At 36.6% G+C, this 19,211-nt stretch overlaps 1 protein-coding gene across 2 annotated transcripts in view; it reads right to left on the reverse strand.

Annotated features, from left to right (window-relative positions):
* Positions 1-19,211, reverse strand: part of MGAT4C (MGAT4 family member C) — a 323,879-nt gene that overhangs the window by 11,491 nt on the left and 293,177 nt on the right. For both annotated transcript variants that reach the window (XM_015629496.2, XM_033514698.1), the window contains one exon: positions 15,718-15,848. The gene's annotated coding sequence lies outside the window, so the exon portion shown is untranslated. The remainder of the gene's footprint in view (positions 1-15,717; positions 15,849-19,211) is intronic.

Below are 19,211 nucleotides of genomic sequence, written 5' to 3' on the forward strand. Positions count from 1 at the left end.
ACTGTCCCCAGCCTGTTCCTCACACTGTCCCGAGCCAGCATTTATCTGAAGGTGCTGCCATCCTCGCTCTGTAAGCCTTTAGCCCAGGATCATACATATGTAAATGCAGAATTCCTTACAGATTCCTAGAGCTGCCTCCTCTTGCATCTCTGTATCCAGTCTGTGGATCGCATTGTGGAACACCGCACCAGTGAAATTTGCACAGAAAAAAAAAGGTGAATCTTACCCTTTTTTTGCAGGTAATGTCATTCATCTTTTGAAAAATAGTCTCAGAATTTCCTGCAGTGAGACATCTGATGTTTTTTAAGACCATTTGAGCAGAATATTCACCATTAATAAAAATCTTTTACTTTGATATTGAAAAAAAGCTACAATTCATAATTCAATTCTGAAGGCACAGCTTTGCTTGAAGATTTTATGTCTTCATTATTCATGCACAATAATGAAGATTTTATGTCTTCATTATTCATGCACAATTAAGTAGCTATCAGAATGGTATAAATTCAATTTGTTTCATAAAGCTGACATTAAGCAGTTAAACAAAATAATTAATAAACATGCATAAATTATTAATATTTTCCTTTCTAAATGAGATGTATTGCTTTCCCCAGTCTCTAGAGAGGAAACCTGTAAGACCGCACATGTATGTGTTGGTATCAGACATATGTGTGCAGTTTTACACGGTAATGTGAAATTATAATTCCTTTGTCTTTCTAAAACAATACACATTGAAGGGGTGGTGAGCCAAAAAATTCAATGACATACCTTTATAGTGTGCAGATGCTGTTCTTTATAGGATCTACAAAGGTGTGAAATCTGTGTAAAAGTTCAAGAATTGATTTTCACATGGTAATGCAAGGTTTTCTCTTGCACAATTCACAACACAGAAGAATTTTAAATTCTTTCATTTTTAAAAAAAAATTTAAATCCCAAATGACCATCCAGAAAGAGACTGTTTTTAATGTCAAGTTCTTGAAACCAAAAATTGAAATGAAAATATTTGAATTTACCTCTATTAAAATTTTAAAACAAATTTCAGTTTGGATTTCAATGCGGCTATTCCCAAGAGGAAAAAATTGCATAAATCAAGATTTTTTTCCTTATTTTCCTTTTTCAGAGGAAAAGACTTTTTGCAATCCGTAGAATAATTTCTCTAGTCCACATTCATGCACACTCACTCTGGTAAACCATTTCATATTCGATCTATTCTAATTCTTCATCGCTTTTTGATAATCCTAGGGATTTGTGCTTTTTCCTGCTTTTTGAGATTGTCACTTACTTTCCTTACATATTTTCTCTATAAACAGATACATAAAAAGGCCCTGTGGTGTTACTTTACCCTTAAGGAGGCCAACACCAGTTAAGGATTTAGCCTTACCTAAATAGTACAGTTAATCTGCTTGTATCTGCAGCTGTACAGGGGTGGAGCAACAAGGTGGTCTTTGTATTATATTCTGGTCTGCTTGAGTGCTGTGCCCAAGCAGCTCAAAAAAAGTGGCTTATTTACAGAGGCACTGATGACTGTGACAAATGACAACTGGATTATTTTAATATTTTCAAATGAGGCAGGTAGCTTTACCTGTCACTGTAGTGTCCATATCCCTTGAGGTGGAGCAGATCCACTGCCACATTTATTATATGACACAACACAAAAATAACATGATTGGATTATTGAAATCCTTGCAAACTTTATTGCAATCCCTGATTTGACTGAGACACTCAGAAGCAGGCACTTCATCCCTCAGTTTTGTGATAGACTCTTCTACTGCTGTTACTGAACTGCTTTACTTGCAGCTTTTAATGCTTGTCCAATGTGTTTTTCAGTTTTCCTTTGTGCAAGGCTGCACAGAATACCTTAAGAATTGCATTCAGCTATCTTTATAAAGTCACAAAGGAAACATTTTCAAAAAAAAAAAAAAAGAGAAAAGGGAATCCCCCCCAAAAAACCCCATTTTTTTTTTTCATGGTTATTATTATATTTTGCATGTACCATGATTTTCTTATACAAGATTAAAAAAAACAAATCCTAAATTGTGATGTAGTCTTGAGCTACAGAGGTTAGTGTACTAGAGAATTGTAATGGATAGGTTATTCCATGGGGCTCAGATAGACTCCCAGGCAGACTCTCTGTCTGCCTTACTGAAAGCCTACATGAATGTACATATAAAATGTTTAAGGCTGACAGTCAGGATGTTTGCTGCCACTGAAAGCAGAGGAAAAAAATGTTAAAGGAATGGAAAGTTTAACTCAGAATGAAATCCACAAATCCAGAGGAGCTCAGGTTTTAAACTAGCCATAAGTAGATTGTGTGGTTACACATGCTTAAAAAATGGTTTAAAGATTATTGTATCATCTGGAATTTGGGTTCTAGATACAGGATGTTAAAAAATGGAGGTATATTAGTAGGGAGATTACTCAAGATTGACACTGGTAAAAGAACAGGCAAAAGAAGTTTTAGAAAAGAATTTGAAAGTGTTATTATCCTTGATCCACAGAAAGTGGTTATTTCAAACACTAATGTAGCATACAGATATATACAGACCCCAACAGTTTTGGAAAAGGGATGAGAGTTTGGGAGGAAACAGATGATTCAGCTGAGGCAAGTTACTAAACAATACAGAAAAGCAAAGAGCTTAAATTCAAAGCAGGTGTTGGTGGATGAAGTGTCTTTCCTCTCTGACAGCTTCAGAGTGATGCAAAATGGAGTCACAAAACTCTGGCTGCAACTCTGAGCAAAATGTAATGCATTTCTTCTGGCATGGAGGAGTCAAGTCTAATCAAGGGAAAGAGATGACTAAGAAGTGTGAAGTTGCATTGACTTAGATGGTAAAGCACTATCTAATCCATCATTGGATGGGTGGCTGTATACCACTGGATATATTTTATCAAGTAAGTTGTAATGTAAAATATGGGTTTTAGAAAAATGATATAGACAGAGAGTTAATGGCATGTGGAAAAAGCCTGGAAGATAAGAAAAAAAATAACAAAGAAACCTGAAATAACCCTGGACTTCTGTTCCACAGAGACAAAGCAGAGTAAAATAAAACAGTATGGGCATGAAGAGGGAAGAAACAGATAACTGTGACATCCAGGGAGAGTGAGATTAGAAGCTTTCAGAGATACAGGAGTCTGCATCAAAAATACAGGGAGAAATCCTGTGCATTGAAAATAGCACTGGGCATCATTCAGACAAGAGAACTTTTAGAAAGATAGGATAGATATTAAGCTACATATATATCCAGTAGATTTTATCTATTGACTCATCAGTTAATGAAAGGGATACATGGACAAAAGTATTGATAGATTCAGCAGAAGATAAAAATTTAATGAAAAGCTGTCACACAGTGCATTTGTACAGTATGAGAGTACTGGGATTATGAGAAGCTACAGGCTATCAGATAAACTAAATTCCTTGAGTCTATTAGGGACCAGCAAGAATAAACTAGAGGGACATCCTGGTGTGAAGATACCTCAGCTCTCAGTCCCCTCACCCAAAGCACAGACTATATGAGCTAATGTCTCAGCAACACTTCCTCCATGTGTTAACTTATACCCCATTGTCCCACAGCCTTCAAGGTTTAGAGCTAAGAGCTTGCTGAGTGCCAAAGACAACCCTGTTTTAATGGAATTGCACTGGAACCGAGACAAACATCTTTTTGGGATAAAAAATAATGAAAAGGAATGTTTGACCAAAGCTGACTAATCTTGGTGGAAAGAGTTTCATTTGATTCTGATGAAATCAGTTCATGGTTTTCTCATCAGCACACTCTGTAGCCTCACATAATAGAAAGGTGAGTGATTTTCAGAGAACTGAAAAATCACACAAAGATTGAGGCTGAAAGGGGCATATAGAAGTCATCTGTGTCACTCTCTGTGTCTGTGTAGCACCACCTGGAACCTCCAGACAGCTTTTGAATATATGCAAGGAGTGAGATCCACACATTCTCTGGGCAGCATGTGCCAGTGTTCAGTCACCCTCACAGCAAATGATGTTCAGAGGGAACCTCCTGTGTTTCAGTTTGTGCCCATTAACTCTGTCCTGTCACTGGGCACTGCTGGCTCTGCTTTCTTTGGATTGTCTATTCAGGTACTCATACGCAGTGCCAGATTCCATCTGAGCCTGATCTTCTCCAGACTTAACTGTCCTTGCTGTCTCAATCTTTTCCTACAGCAAAGATGTTCCGGTCCCTTAAACGTCCTTTAGCCCCTTCCTTGGATTCTGTTTGTCATGTCCATGTCTCTCCTTTACTGGGGAGCCTGAAACTGGGTACAACACTCTGGAACAGGTCTCACCAGTGCCAAGCACAGCACAGTCCTTGACCTGCTGGCAGTGCTTTGTCTAAGGTGCCCAGGATACCATTTACCTTTGTGAGGATCAGCACAGGCAGGAAGCAGGAACAAATATAAAAATATCAGTATCAAATCAATAATATCAAAAATCACAGAGTACATTTATTTTTGTTACTCCACCATCTGGGGATCTTTGAAACAGCACCCAGGCACACAAGCAGAGCTGCAGGCACTCTAGAGCTTGGTCCATGCTAGAGGGTCACTGAACCTGCTGGTTTTGCCTGTGTATCAGGAATTTGCACAGGCATAGTTTACCACTCTGCTTGATCTTTCTTGCAGCAGAGAATAAATCTCTAGAATGTTTGATAGGGTGTCTCTAAGCCTATCACAGGCCCATATTATCTAAACACAGATGTTCTGCTTGTCAAGCACACAAGGCTAAACAGCAATTAATATGATATATGTGTTTTTTGACACCCCAGCTGTAAGTCACTTGAGTGTGTGTTTACAATACTCCTCGCCAATCTTCTGTTATTTCCCCACAGTCTTTGCTGCAAGGGCACATTACTGGCTCTTCTTCAAATTCATGTCATCGGTGGCTGCCAGGTGCTTTTTTACTAAGCTGCTTTCCAGCTGGGTGGTCCCCAGCATATATTGGTGTAAGGGGTTGTTATTGGTGCAGGATTTTGAACTTCTCCTCGTTGACACCCAAGATTTCTGTCAGCCCAGTTCTCCAGCCTGTCAAGGTCCATTTCAATTGCAGCACTACTCTGTGGCATATTAGCCTCTCTTCCCAATTTTGTGCCATCTACAATCATTTTGTTATTTGCAAACCCAATGTGGATCCAAACTCCTCAACTAAAAAACAAAGATCTTCCACGAAGTTCCATATATGTGCATTACATTTTTTCTTATTAATTATTATTTTTATTTTTTTTCTTAATGGCATGGTTGGGTCTTTTAACATCTACTTAGACTAGGTTTAACTTTTTCAGAAGAGGAAAGAAGTCCATTTAGAAAGTTGGCTAACTTTGAAGGGGCAACTCTCAAACTCATGAGATTCTACCATATAATTGGATATTTGCACAAAGTTGTGTATCTGTGAAGGTCATGGTACCCCTGGGAAATAATGTAAAATAGAGTAGAAAATTAAATCCTAGAAAATTTGTTTTCACTGGCCATTCCACTAATTTGTTTCTAAGATAAAAGTTTCATTAAGACATTCCACTGAGCACCCCGGCACTAGGTTCCTGATCAATAAAAGACCTCATTTTGTAGAGAAGGCTTAAAAAACTATGGATGGGTGTGTGTGACCAACAATTGGCCTATTATTAAAAAAACACAACAAAACCACAACAAACTTCAGTAAATTTTGATGAATAACTATATATAAGATGAAACAAGTTCTTTACAAAATGCTGTATTTTTTTGTCTTCTCTTTTGATGTTTTGTGTCTTCATCTATTCTCACATCCAAAGCATACTTTTTGATAATTTATTTTCAACAGAACCAATCCAGTGTGTGGACAAAATACAAAATACCCAAAAATCTGCTTTGATTTTGCATCTAACTAGTAGAAACCCAGCTTTATATCTCCAAAACTGTTCATGAGTTCAAAACCCAGTAGTCTTGATTGCATTAGTTTGCTTTTTAACAGGAAAGAACTAAAACTATTTTTGCTGTTGAGTGGACTGTGTTATTTATGGACTAGTCTGGCCTTGATCAATTACATCAGTTGATGTTTGTGTAAGGAAGGAAGATAATTTTAGAGGTACCTAAAATCTGCAATGTTATCTTGTAGTCTAATGCAATTTGATCATGCAAGCTAAGCAGGATCTAGGGGTAAATAGCTCTGTTGCCAGTATCAGCACTGCTTCTGAGTTAATATTAATTTAGAGACCTTGTGAATATATCCTTCACAGGAGGGAGGCAGACCAGGTGCATGGCAGCTTCCAATTGCAATGATGATGAATTCAACTTTAATCATCAGATTTCCCACAGACTTCATGAAAGTGGCTCTAGGCAGAGTGAAAAGAGACCTTGGATGAATAGCTTCATGCCAAGCTAACAGGCATTTCAGATCCATGAAGCTGAGTAGCATGGGATCTCTGCAAGCACAGCGACTTATCTAAAGCTGCTTTCAGTGAGCATGGCCCTGCTACCCTTTATCTCTGTGACCTGTCAAGTAAAACTAGTTCAGTTTGAGAAGGGAACATCTCTCCAAATCCTGTGCCTATGGAAATCTCTGCTATTCAGTGAGCAGCTGAAGCCTGATTTCTTTGAACTGATGCACCATTATTCAAAGGGATAGTGGAGAAGAAGAAGGTGTTACTACCTCTGTCTTGCAGCAGATTAGTTTCCCATTTTTCTAGATGTTTAATTCATCTTACTTCTAGCTTCAATTTATGTTTTAGTAACATTATGTTTGGTGGCATCTGTTAGGTTGTGCCAGGGATAGTTTTGTAACCTAAGCAAAAAATTTTCCTCCTTGCCTTTCTAGAAAACAAAACAAAGCAAACCTGAAGAAAAAACATCAACAAACTAGCTGCATGATATGGTCAACATGTCAGATGTGCCAAATAGGCTTTTTTACCCTTACCATATGTCAAACCTGATGATCAATAAAGGCTTAAATGACTTTTTCCACTATTCTATGTTTCAGTTATTATAAATAAGCTCAAGCCATTGCAATAAAATACTATTAGTTATTGAGGTTTCTAGTGCAAAAAATATTTTTGAATTCCTTATTTTTTCACAAATAAACTGTTAAATAGTCAAATCTTAGTAGCAGAGGATGAATGAATCTTTAATAAATATATTTGATGGGGTTTTTTTGAGTGTTTTAAGGTAAACTTCTAATCCAGTTTTCCTCTGAAGAAGTTATTAAATATTGTTTTACATTAATGACTGAAGACTCTCTCATGTGTCTTAAATCAATATATAAAAATATGGTTAATAAATAAACAAGTTATTTTAATTAAATTCAGTACATGGGCAGGAAGGAATTTCTCACTATATGGTCAAAAAATAAGCTCAATATATCCAAATGTGCACTTTTAACATCTGTTTTATCTCCTTTTACAATGCCAGCAGCTGCAGTGTAGTTTGGAAAGAAAAGAGAATTTTAGAGTTTGGGGGCAAGAAATTACTGTAAAAGAGTTTCTCTCTTAAAAAGAAAAATACATATTTTGGAAATAAAGTTCAAACAAGACCAACTGATAAGTTAAACTTTTAGTTGGACCTAAGTACTAGAAGCAAAGTGTAGCATTTTTACTGAGAAGAAAAACAACCAGAATATCCATAATATCTTAAATAAAGTAAAAATAAAAAGAACAGAAATAAAATCTCGATGGGAAGTTAAAAAATAATTTCCATTTTACTCTATATTTTACATCCCGTCCTAGGTTTTCCCCTTGTAGACACACTAGCCCTCTTATTTCTAAATAGATCCTGAAATGCAGAAATAAGTTGAATGGTGAGTCTTATGTAATGACATGTGCCACTTTGCTCAAACTGGCTCCTTCGGAACACCAACCTTGCAATATCCTTCTGAATCACATTTTGTAGAGGCTTCTCACCATCAGTGATATTACAGAGAGGTAAGGGAAAACTCTAACTCAGCACTGACAAGAAACGCTCATAAAATCTCAGTACCCTATGTTTTTCTAATGAATTACAATGTAAATAGATTTAGTGAGCCTCAAGAACAAGAGACATGGCATCTTTTCAAATAAGGCTTTCAGGAACGACTACAGGAGAAGAACACAGAACTGTATTGACAAATGCGCAAAGTTCCTGAGGTGATACTTTCAGGCCACCGCTCTGCTACTGATTATTGGATGATATATCTATTGGATGTATGTCCCTTTGAGAATTCATTGGAGTTGTGCTTCATTGTCTTCTTAAAATGACATTTGCTTGACCAAAGACAGAAATCTGAGCTAGTTGTACTTAGTCTCAATTCACAGCCAATGAAAATAAAAGTACTTCTAAACCCTGATTCATGTCACTAAAAGACTATTTTCTAAATACAACAGATGAATTGTGCCCCCAAAATGCCAATTTCTCTTCACTGGCTAAAAAAATAGTCTGAGATGTCATACTCAGTTATAGATACACAAAGGGAGGAATTCCATTCACATTCCCTTAGTAATTCCTTTTTGCTTCCTTTTTATGGACAGCACATAGTCAATAAGCCACTGTCTCTATCTCCAAAACATGGAACTACAGCACAGACCTACACCTATCCTCAGAAATGTCTTAATTCTACAATAACACAAGAACACATCCTTGATCATCCCCATCTATGGCAGTACAGCTGGCACATCTTTTCCACAGTAGACTGCTGCAAGTTCCCCTCCATTAAAAAGCTTGTGTTGTTGTCTATCCCAAGACAGTTCCTTTTGTGTATATCACAAACCACTTCTCTGAATAGAAGTATAAGACCCCACAGCTTCCCCCACTGGCAGCATGGTTTTTCTGCTTCTAGAGCTTCCATTCAATAAATTCATCACAGTACAGCACACAGCAGACCAACTATTTGCTGTATGCCACACAGTAGGTACCTAATAGCTTTACTGCAGGATCTATGAAAGGTGGAAGAGATACCCATTGAAGGGCTGAACAGCCACAGCAGACTCGTGCCCTAAAGTTGTGCTAATGGGGGAACTTATTTTAGGTGGAATAAGTTTTCTGTATGGCAGGACAGTAAGTCAGAGAGCTATTTCACTTCAATGCACTATGGGGTATTCAACCCACCTACTGGGCCTGGCTGAAATGGAGCTCATTTTCCCACAGCAGCCCTCACAGAGCTGTTCTTTGCATTGCTAGCTAGAAAGGTGCTGATAACACACCAGTGTGTTTTGGCTACTGCTGAGCAGCACTGGCACGGCACCAAGGCTGTCTCTCAGCATTCAGTAGGCTGGGGGTGGGCAAAATTCTGGGAAAGGACACAACTAGGCCAGCTGACCCAAACTGATCAAAGGGATAGTCTGTACCATATGATGTCAGCTCAGATATAAAAGGTAAGGAAAGGAGGAGGAAGGGGGCATTCATTATTTACAATGTTTGCCTTCTGAAACAAGTGCTAGGTATGCTGAAGCCCCGCTTTCTGGCTGCAAGCTGTGTGAGAATATGCTTTTTAATGGAAGCTCTAGAGACCATGGATATATCTTCATCCACTGCAGGCACAATGTCCTTGGGAAAGCAATTATTCACAGTATTGCTGATGCTCAATATTTTTAAACTGTAAATATTTAGCAACTAAGTTTTATGACAAGCTCTTCTGTGTGTGGATTAGGGAAGTGGGACTAAACATATCTGCAAATGCAGCCAAGCAAGCACAAAGTGACTTGCTGATTTGTATATTGGAAATATGTGACTCAGACATAAAACTGTAGTAAATTAGAGGAAAATGACTGAATTGTCTGCAAGTGGAAAAATCACGCTGATACTCACTCAGCTTCTTTTGTTTTAAGTTTACAGTTATTAATTTTATATGAATCGTTAATGCAGATAATAAGCACAGGAAAAAAAATGAAGGGGAAAAGCCAAAAATTCTGGGTTTCTTAGTTGTCAGTCTTAGATTGAAATAAATATAGTAGTAAGGGGCTTATGTACTAGAAAATTTTTTAGAATTTGCTGGCAAAATTTCTTTATGTGTGTGCTTGGGATATTTTTAATATTTCACCATGAGTTTTGGAAGACACTTCAAGAAGAGCTGTGAAGTTACATGGCAAATGATGTCATTGCTTTCCACTCCTCCTGGTGACTTCCAGGGCATGAAACCAAAGGCCAGAATGCGGCTATGTTTTTAGGTGCCATCAGCTGTCAGTATGCTATAGTATCTAATAGTTTCTCAGGACATATGCAGTATTTTTTAAACTTGGGCTTAGGAGGAGAAGTAGAAGAATTTCAATATTATTGAAATTTTTATACCATTGAATGCTTGCGCTCTAATGACCATTGAGATTCTAATATAAAACTAACATTTTTTGTGTCACTTCTAATGCATCTAGACTGTAGATATCAGCCTAGCCTTTTAATGTTCTTTTGACCTCTGACTGTACAAATCCTATAACATCAACACTGTAACATAAGTGTTATTTCATAGATGAAATAACATATTTCTGTGATTCCACTGAGCTATGACAATACATTATTTTAACATGATACTTGAAAAGCTGGTTTGTTGCCTAATGAAGGGTATTCCACCAAGTTTGTGTGAAGTAAAGAGCCTAGTCTGTTTTAGTCTATCTACAGAAACAAAGATGATTACAAATAAATTGTATATTATATGTTATGTGCATTTTTGTGATATTTTGCATGAATATTTCATGTTCTGTAGCTCACTAAGTACACAGGGATTTCCTACTGCTTGTTGTTTCTGTTAAACTACATGACAATATAGTTCATAGTTTTTATAGTGGCTTAAAGTGTGCAATGACTTATAAAGGGTCCTTAAAGATCATCTAGTCCCAATCCCCCAAGGGGGTGTGCCATGGGAAGGCACACCTTTCACTAGACCAGACTACCCAGAGCTCCATCCAGCCTGGCCTTGAACTTTTCCAGGGATGGATCATCCACAGCTTCTCTGGAAACCTTTTCCAGTGCCTCACCATTTTCACAGTAAATAATTTCTTCCTAATATCTAACCTAAACCTGCCTTTTTTCAGTTTGAATCCGTATCTCCTAGTCCTGTCACTACATGATCTGATCTCTCTTTAGAAGATTATTTGTAGGCTTTTCTAAATTCATATAAGTTAAAAATATGGAAAAACACATGCATGAGGTAATAATTAATTCAACAAAAATATTGATAAAACATCCACTAGCAGATCACTTAGGATGACTATTTGGCAATTACTATCTTCCATGTAGTCAAGCTGAAATGCATTTCTCTACTTCCTTAAGTGGATACAAGAGAGAAAAGAAAATTGCTCTTTGCTGGAGAAAACTATATTTTTCAAAGAGTTTGTACTTTTTAGAATTACTTTATTAAACAGATGATTCTTTCAGAGATATTTACCTGACCTCTCTATACTTTCAAATCTGCATATGTTGGCTTGTAAGCCTCCTATTTGTACTGCACTTTATAGATGACTCTGTATTTTTATAGAATACAATGACAAAAAATACTAGCTAAGAAATCCTTAAGAACTTGAAACATTGTGTAAAACAAAGAGAAAATCTGCAGGTGATACGTGAGCTCAGTTTTCAGTTTGATGAAGTTCTATTGTATACATAAGTAACAATTATGTCTCCCTTTACAAAGAGTTCTACATTCCTAAAATGAATAACCGTTGATTTTGAATGAAAAGCAGAACATCTCTATTAGTATATATGATTTCAGCCAAGAAAAATGGCTCATAAGAGTTATTTTTCTATCATACTGGAACTGATATTTTAATTCAGAATTATTAGAATTAAAATAAGCTTTACCCTTCTCTGTTATCTCACAGTGTAGCTCAAAATTTTGATAGCTGTGAATCAGGGACTTGATCTTAGTATTTCAAAGGCAAGATCTAGACTGCAAAGTAAATGATAAGAAATAAAGGGAGGAAAAAAACATGAAATAGATTTAAGATGGAAAGAAGCAGAAAATGTGCTTTGATTAACTGAAAGGTTAATTACTGAAAGACTTCCTCCACATAGCATACTGTTAATTAGAAAGTTGGAGCAATGTGTGATTTAATTTAACACTATGCAAAAGGCCAACATGACATAGTAAGCTGCTTGATTCTTCTTGTGTTTGTGAAACATATAACTTGGTGTTTCATTCTCCTCTGGGCTAAAAGAAAGCTGCTTTTCCTTTTTTCTTTATTTTTAATGGATGAAAGACAGGGTTTAAAAAAAATGAGACTTTTATAGGGATGACACCAATTAGATACCATGGATTAGTATTCTCACCTACCACTGCCACCTTAGCTCTGGTCTGTTTAGCACATTGAGCACAGGACAGAACTGCTCTGTACAAAGGGTTTCTGGTCACCTCAAGAGGAATATTATGGTGTCTTCTAGAAAGCAACAAGTCTTGAAACTTACATTCCTTTTTCTAGCATTTTGGGAAAATTGTTCTCATTAAAATAGAAAGTATAATGCTAATGTGTCCCACAACAATGGGACTTCCAGTAGAATGCAAGACTGCCCTGGTTATGTCTCACCAGAAACTCCTTACTCCTTATGACTTTTGGAAATGCTCTAGGCAAACCATCAGCAGCAAAAATGGGAAGGTATGACAATAAGAAAAATGTATGCAGAGCCCAGAAACCTCAATAAATTTGTCATCTTCTGGGTGTACCTCAGGGGCTGAAGGACTGTCAAATTCCTGATTTACAAGGAGCTACAGAAATTGACAGAATGGACACAATATTGGATAGGAAATTTGAGGGAGTCTGGGACAGAGATCCTGAGATTTGAGTCCCTGTTGTTGGTGGATGTATAAATTTAACAAATTTTGATGGGAAAAGCTTTTATAGGATAATCAAAAAGACAGACTGGAATTACCAATGTAGTACCAGGCACAGACAAGGCATAAAACTTAGAATTAATTATTGTGTCACCATCTCCCACACTTTGGACTATGAAGGCAGTACCTTGAAGATGGTTGATAGTACGGTGAGCAGAAACAGCAACATTTCAACTATCAGGAAAGAATTAATCCTCTGGTTTTAGTCACCTAAGCATTAGTCATATAATCCATGCTGCTTACACAGGTACTCATTATAAAGTAATCAAATGTATAGTAATCAGAAAGGTGCTCTGAATAGGTAAGCTCTTTCCATTTACTCCACTTTTTCAAGAGTAAAGTCAAGTAAGATAACTCCTGTCTTTAGATATTGCTATAGATTTTGAGAAGTCTAGAAATGCAGTCACTTTCTTCAAATTATATTTGAAGCAGGTTGATAGAGTCCCATCACAGTAGTAAGCAAATGAAAGTGGAAATAACAAATGCATGGCAAGTAGCATGAGCCAAGTAGGAGGAAAAATGCAAAATCTTCCTAGTGCTATACAATTAATTTTCCAAGGATGTAAAAATCCACATTGCCACAGACTAATAATTAGAGACTGCTTATTGTCATTCAAGGACTTTTAGTATGACCTGTTCTTGTGTAATTACTTTAATTTTTCATTGCAGAGTCAGGATCCCCATTTCCATTTATGCTGCTTTATGGATAATTCATTAAAATCTACCCAGCACAGACTAACATTAATTTGAAAAAAATGGCTGCCTCTTCAGCCTTAGAGTTATTTCTATTTAAGTAACCCATGTTAATAGCAGTTAACTAAAGAAGAAATAAACCAAGAAATACAGGGCAGTACAACAAGGAAGATAATAGAAAATATCTCTCAGCCAAAGAAAAGGTCCTCTCAATCCTCCATCTTTGGGACAGAAGTTTTGATACCATTTAGTTTCATGTAAGCAAGCCACAAATACACAAGTTTAAAAAAGTATTGGAAAGGAAAAGAGAAGGATCACTTCCCATTCCTATTCAATCCCCAAATTTAGGGCCCAATCCCAATTTAGGGCCTAGTCAAAAACTAGAGGTCTCTCAACAGCTTCTCCTGTAACAAACCATGGCAACCACCTGGTTAAGTGTCTTTACTCCGTAGTGGCACAGGTTTACAAAGGAAGGTATAGTTCTCTTTCTCCATACTTCTATCTGTTCTTCTAGTTCCATGGGATCTACAGGGTAATGTCATAACTGGAGAAATAGAAGAAAATGGCAATCAGGTCTGCTTTTGACAACATAACTACTAAAAAATGTATAAAATTATTAAATAAACCTGGAGCTTTGAATAAAAAAGTCAGACCCTTTATTAGGTCTGAAAAACCACATATATTTTAGTCTGAACAGACCACGTACTTTTTACAGTGCATCGTTTCTGGTGGAGTTAAAAAAAGAGAAATAGTTTAGACTGAGAAATATTTGCCAACAAGACAAACCTGCAGTCACAGACATCTAATTCTCTAAGCTTTTATGATTAATATTTTATGGCCCTCACTGATCTGCCCAATCTTGGGGAAAAATATGGCACAGCTAAAGAATTTATCAAACAGGAAGTAAAATGCAAACTACAATAGAGATGTCATAGTAAAGTATTGTGTTTGTTTACTGTTGGCTGAAACATTGCATGGAGTGCTTTATTTGAGCAGCAAAAACAACATTAGCATACACAAGTATGATTGCATACCCATTAAGAGAAAAATATGATGAATGCTATTTTTAAGGTGTGGTTTTTTTAACTCTACCTAAGCACTTCATCTTATACAGTCATTTGATGAAGTAACAACCATTCCCTTTGCTGCAGACTTCTATAAGAAGAAATTCAAGTTTAGCCTATCAACATTTTTATTTTATCAGCATTAGAAAAAAATGTAAAAAGTAAATCATTCTTTTTCTGCATTTACTGGTGAACCTCAATAATGCACCAAGGACCATTGACTGTGGTAACGACATTTAAGAAGACCATACCATTCAAATAATTTTGTTAGCGAGTCTGTTTGCTTTAGTGAAATGTGAAAATATAAGAACAGAGGGACGGTTATTGCTCTGCAATAACTTTGTCAGTTATGCTGAGGTGTAGCAGGAAAAACACATTTGCCTATGGCAAAGAGGAAACAACGAATTTACATAGAAAAAACATTAGTTGTAATTCAATTAATACATGCCAGTTACAAAAACATGAATCATAATTTGATGATAATGTACTGATACACGAGGTTAAAAGATTTGCTGAACAATCCCTGGGTTAAGTTCCTTGTTTATCCTGCCTAGACTGTGCTGTGTGGCTCAGGTCACAAGGACACAACTCTGAAATCTGCAGAGTCCAGAGCAAACATTGGCACAACTCCTGATCAGACTAAAGTAAGCTATGAAAATGAGGCTCTGGTTTGTGATACACTCCTCTGTACTGTGCCAGCTACATAAGAGAAGTGACCAGCTTCATCATTATCCCTTTTAGTCACAGGATGTTGGTGTGATATTGAGCAGCTCCTGAACATTGACAAGTCCAAAGACACTAACTCTCCAGGAAGGTTTTCCTGATATACAGCCCTTGTGATGGCAGTTGTTTTATGGAGTCACAGCATTTCCACTTCCAAGACAGAAGTGCTGGTTGGGGGGTGGTCAATGGAGTTCACACAGATCAATTCCTACATGGAATGAGGCTATAACTAACACTAGAAAAGGCTGTGGCTTTGTCTAGCTGAGAATTGAAAATATCCAAGGACATTCTAAAACCTTCTTGGGTACCCTGTTCCAGTGCTGCCCTGCCCTTCCTGCATATTTTTCTTGCCCAGGTATCTAAGCTGAAACTCTCAGGTAGTAATCTCTGACATTGGTAGAGAACTAAAGCTACAATTGCATTACCTAGTATTAAATATGAAAATTAAATATGAAAAAAAAAAGTAATAAAAACACTTACAACATTTCATTTGTGCTACCAGATGCAGGAACTGAAATCTTCAGTGCAAAGTCATCTCACAACAGCTCATAAGAAAGACATGAAAACTCGCCTAGTTGAATGCCTTACCATTTGGACATCCAAGTCAGAAACTGAAAGACAAGAAATGAAAATACATTTTTCAAATATCACCAACTTTATTAAGAATGACTATGGTAATTGCTACCAGTTTAGATCAATGGGAAAAATATTCTAGTATCTATAATACAATTAAAATGCAGGTGATATTTAGTCATCTGTATTTTAGAATCTGATAGTTCGTCAGTGTTACCAATGTTCAAGTAAACCCACAGCCTCACAGCACACCCTCAACAGCAGTTCAAAATTCATATCTGGGAAGAAATAAGTGCAAAGGAGCTGATAGAAGGAAGGCAAATCACAGCTTGAAGTGTGCTATCTCTTAAGATGCCTTATTTGAATGAATATAGCCAGCTGAAAATCTGCCAGTGAATCTCCAATGAATCAGTAATGTTTTCATTAAAAGTAAATCAGATTACCCTAATTCCGAAAGCATTATTGAACAACTATAAAAAGAGGAGAGTGCTACAATAAGTGGTGTATTAGGAATATGAGGTCATATTTCTTATTGTCCTAGCAGCTGTTCTACAAACTGCAGAAGGAAATGCTTTGAGAAGGATACCTGGAGAGTGGAGAACAGTGGGCAGGGCAAGGGCAAGGGCAAGGGCAAGGCCAAGGCCAAGGGCAAGGGCAAGGGCAAGGGCAAGGAGAAGAACCTTCATTCAGGAGCCAACAGATCTAGCTACAGGTGAGTAAAGAACACAGTATCTTTGGCAAACTGCTAATCATTTAATCTGGGACAATGTTACAACATACAGTTTCCTACTCATTAACACCACTATAATTCTGCTGCTAAAATGAAACAAGAAATTTTTATCCTGTGCTGAAATGAGAAATTGCAGTTTCACTTAAAATTATAGTTTTATAACTTCCCTGTGTTGGAATGAAAACAGCACAGGATCTAGTACTAAAATAAATGATTCAGCCTGTCCTTTGCCATTAAATCCTTAGTGATGTTACCTGTTAAACACAAAATTTGAGTAGACAGATAGATTGCTTCTGTGATTCCTCCACATACTAAAGCATCCCATGGTCTTCAGAACAAAATGAAACCTGAGTATATAGCATAAAACTCCCTTTACAAATAGCCAAGAAAATTGCTGAAATGATAAATTCTTTTATTACTGTAGACATAAATGATGGTCAATGGTGTATTTGCTTAGACTGTTGGGACTTTAACACAGCTATAAAAAGAGAGCTGTTAAATTATAGATGATGATGATGATAATGATAATAATAATAACGATAATAATAATGCTACAACAAAGAGAGCATGTCAAACTGCCAAAAGAAAAAAAAATCAGAGCATCATTTGGAAAAGCAGAACTCATCCTAAATCCTATGCATCCTCAGGCTTCCAGCAATGAAAATCATCTCAGCACTAAGCATTGTGGGGAGTAAAGATTCTTACAGTGTCAGCTAGTAATAGCCTCATGTCTGGCCATTTATCATGAGGCTGTGCATGTGCATACGAGAAAAAAAAGAGGTAAAAAAAGCTGAAAATAATTAAAATACACAGAAGTCTAATCCTAGTCACTGAAAAATAATTAATATATAATTTAGCTTTAAAGTTTGACATTTATGTACTGCATTGCTTCCACTATATGACAATAATATTCTGAGATAATAAAAATTCTAGCTCCCGGCTCATGTCTCAGAAAGAAGTGACTTTCTACTGAAGAGTTTCTGCTTGTGATAGAGGAGTAGAAACAGCACAAACCAAACTGATCAAACAGTGAAAAGGCAAAAATTATACTGCCCCCCTTTATTTTTTTTTTAATGGAGAAGGCTCAAAAAGAGTTACTTGGTTTATGCAAATTGCCACAGGTCTACTGAAATTGAAATCACCTTTTTCTGCCCTCTCAGAAATTTTTCTTCAATTTAAGTTTCCCTTCCCCAGACTAATTTTTCATATCAATAGACAAAGAAAAGGAAGGTAAACCATAAATACTGTTTCTTAATTTCTCTCCAGTTACTAATCAAAAGCTGTTGCCGATTCTTTGATGTGTATAAGCTATTGAAAATAGTGACTCAGAATCATGCCTGGAAATTATTCTTAAATACTTTTTTACATAGCTTCGATTTTCATATGTTGCATATTCATAATATGTTGTCCTCGTATTTCTTCGTGCTAAGGGCAGGATCTTATAACTGGCATATTATGGCATTCTAGAACAGTACTGGAAGGGAGTTCACACCAATGTTCTTTCTAATCTGTTAAATAATCATAAAGGAGATTTTTCCCTTCCTAGTTGCCCTCATGGATGATAGGCAAGCCTGTGCCACATTCTTCCAGTACTTACTCTTTAATACCTTGAAATCTAGCAAAAGACTTTCACAGGGCACACATCTCCCTTTGTTGTGTGCCAGAAATGCATGCTGGCAGCTGCTCTGAAGCCCATTTACTGAACCTGCACCATTCCTAGAGCAAAGCTCCGCTAGATGTGAGGGACGCTGTGCCAAGTCAGCCGGTATTTGTACTAGGCTGCTCTTGTGCCCAGCGTGAACCTCGAGGGCTGCCTAAGGATTCAAGGAAGGAGAGCAGGGGATGGAAAAGGGCTGATTTTACATAGACTCATCTCTTTTAGCAAAGGCAGTTTCTGAAGTGTAAAGAGGGGGACATTTTCCAGGGACATCAAGTATAACTGTTAAAGAAATTTATCTAAGCTTCCCTGAAAATGTGAAATTCAATTTGTCTAGTGAAATCTATGCATCTGTATAAGTCCAGGAAAATAAAGAAGTAAAAATACCTATTATTTTATAAATATATTTTTTTTTAATTTAGCATCCGATATCAGCTTTGATTGTTTTTCACAGCAATAGAGAAGTTTTCATGTCTGCAAGATGGGTTGGAATATTTAAAACTTTACCTGAATGGTTTAAAGTACTAATTTAACTCAAACTCCGATTCTTCTGAACTTGAAAACTGGTCTATATCATAATTTTAGGTACTATTCCTCTTGCATCTGTGAATAAATAAATGCTTGCTAACAAACACATGCAAAAGACTTAAAATTAGAATTTAATATGATATTAAACTCTACACTTGGGAGTTTTTAAAAACTTTACTTTTATCTTCCAATTTTTACTTAAATTTAACTTTTAATGCCTGTCTGCATTACCTCTTTTTTTTCTCTTTAATTTTATTTTTGATATTGTAAAGTTTTACACAGCCACTCTATGGTTTTATACTGCTAAAGAAGTGCACCTTTCCTCCTCAGCAGTCAGTGTCTGTCGGAAGCCATTTAATCTTTCTAATCATCAATGCTACTCATTTAGTAAGATTAATTTCTAGTAATTGTTGTTGAATTCTGCATACAAATAGTGAAGATTTTCATATATGTGTTCAAATCAAACCACTCTGTTTTTCTTTCTCC

Source organism: Parus major, chromosome 1A (assembly GCF_001522545.3).
Source record: "Parus major isolate Abel chromosome 1A, Parus_major1.1, whole genome shotgun sequence".
Classification (NCBI taxonomy): Eukaryota; Metazoa; Chordata; class Aves; order Passeriformes; family Paridae; genus Parus; species Parus major.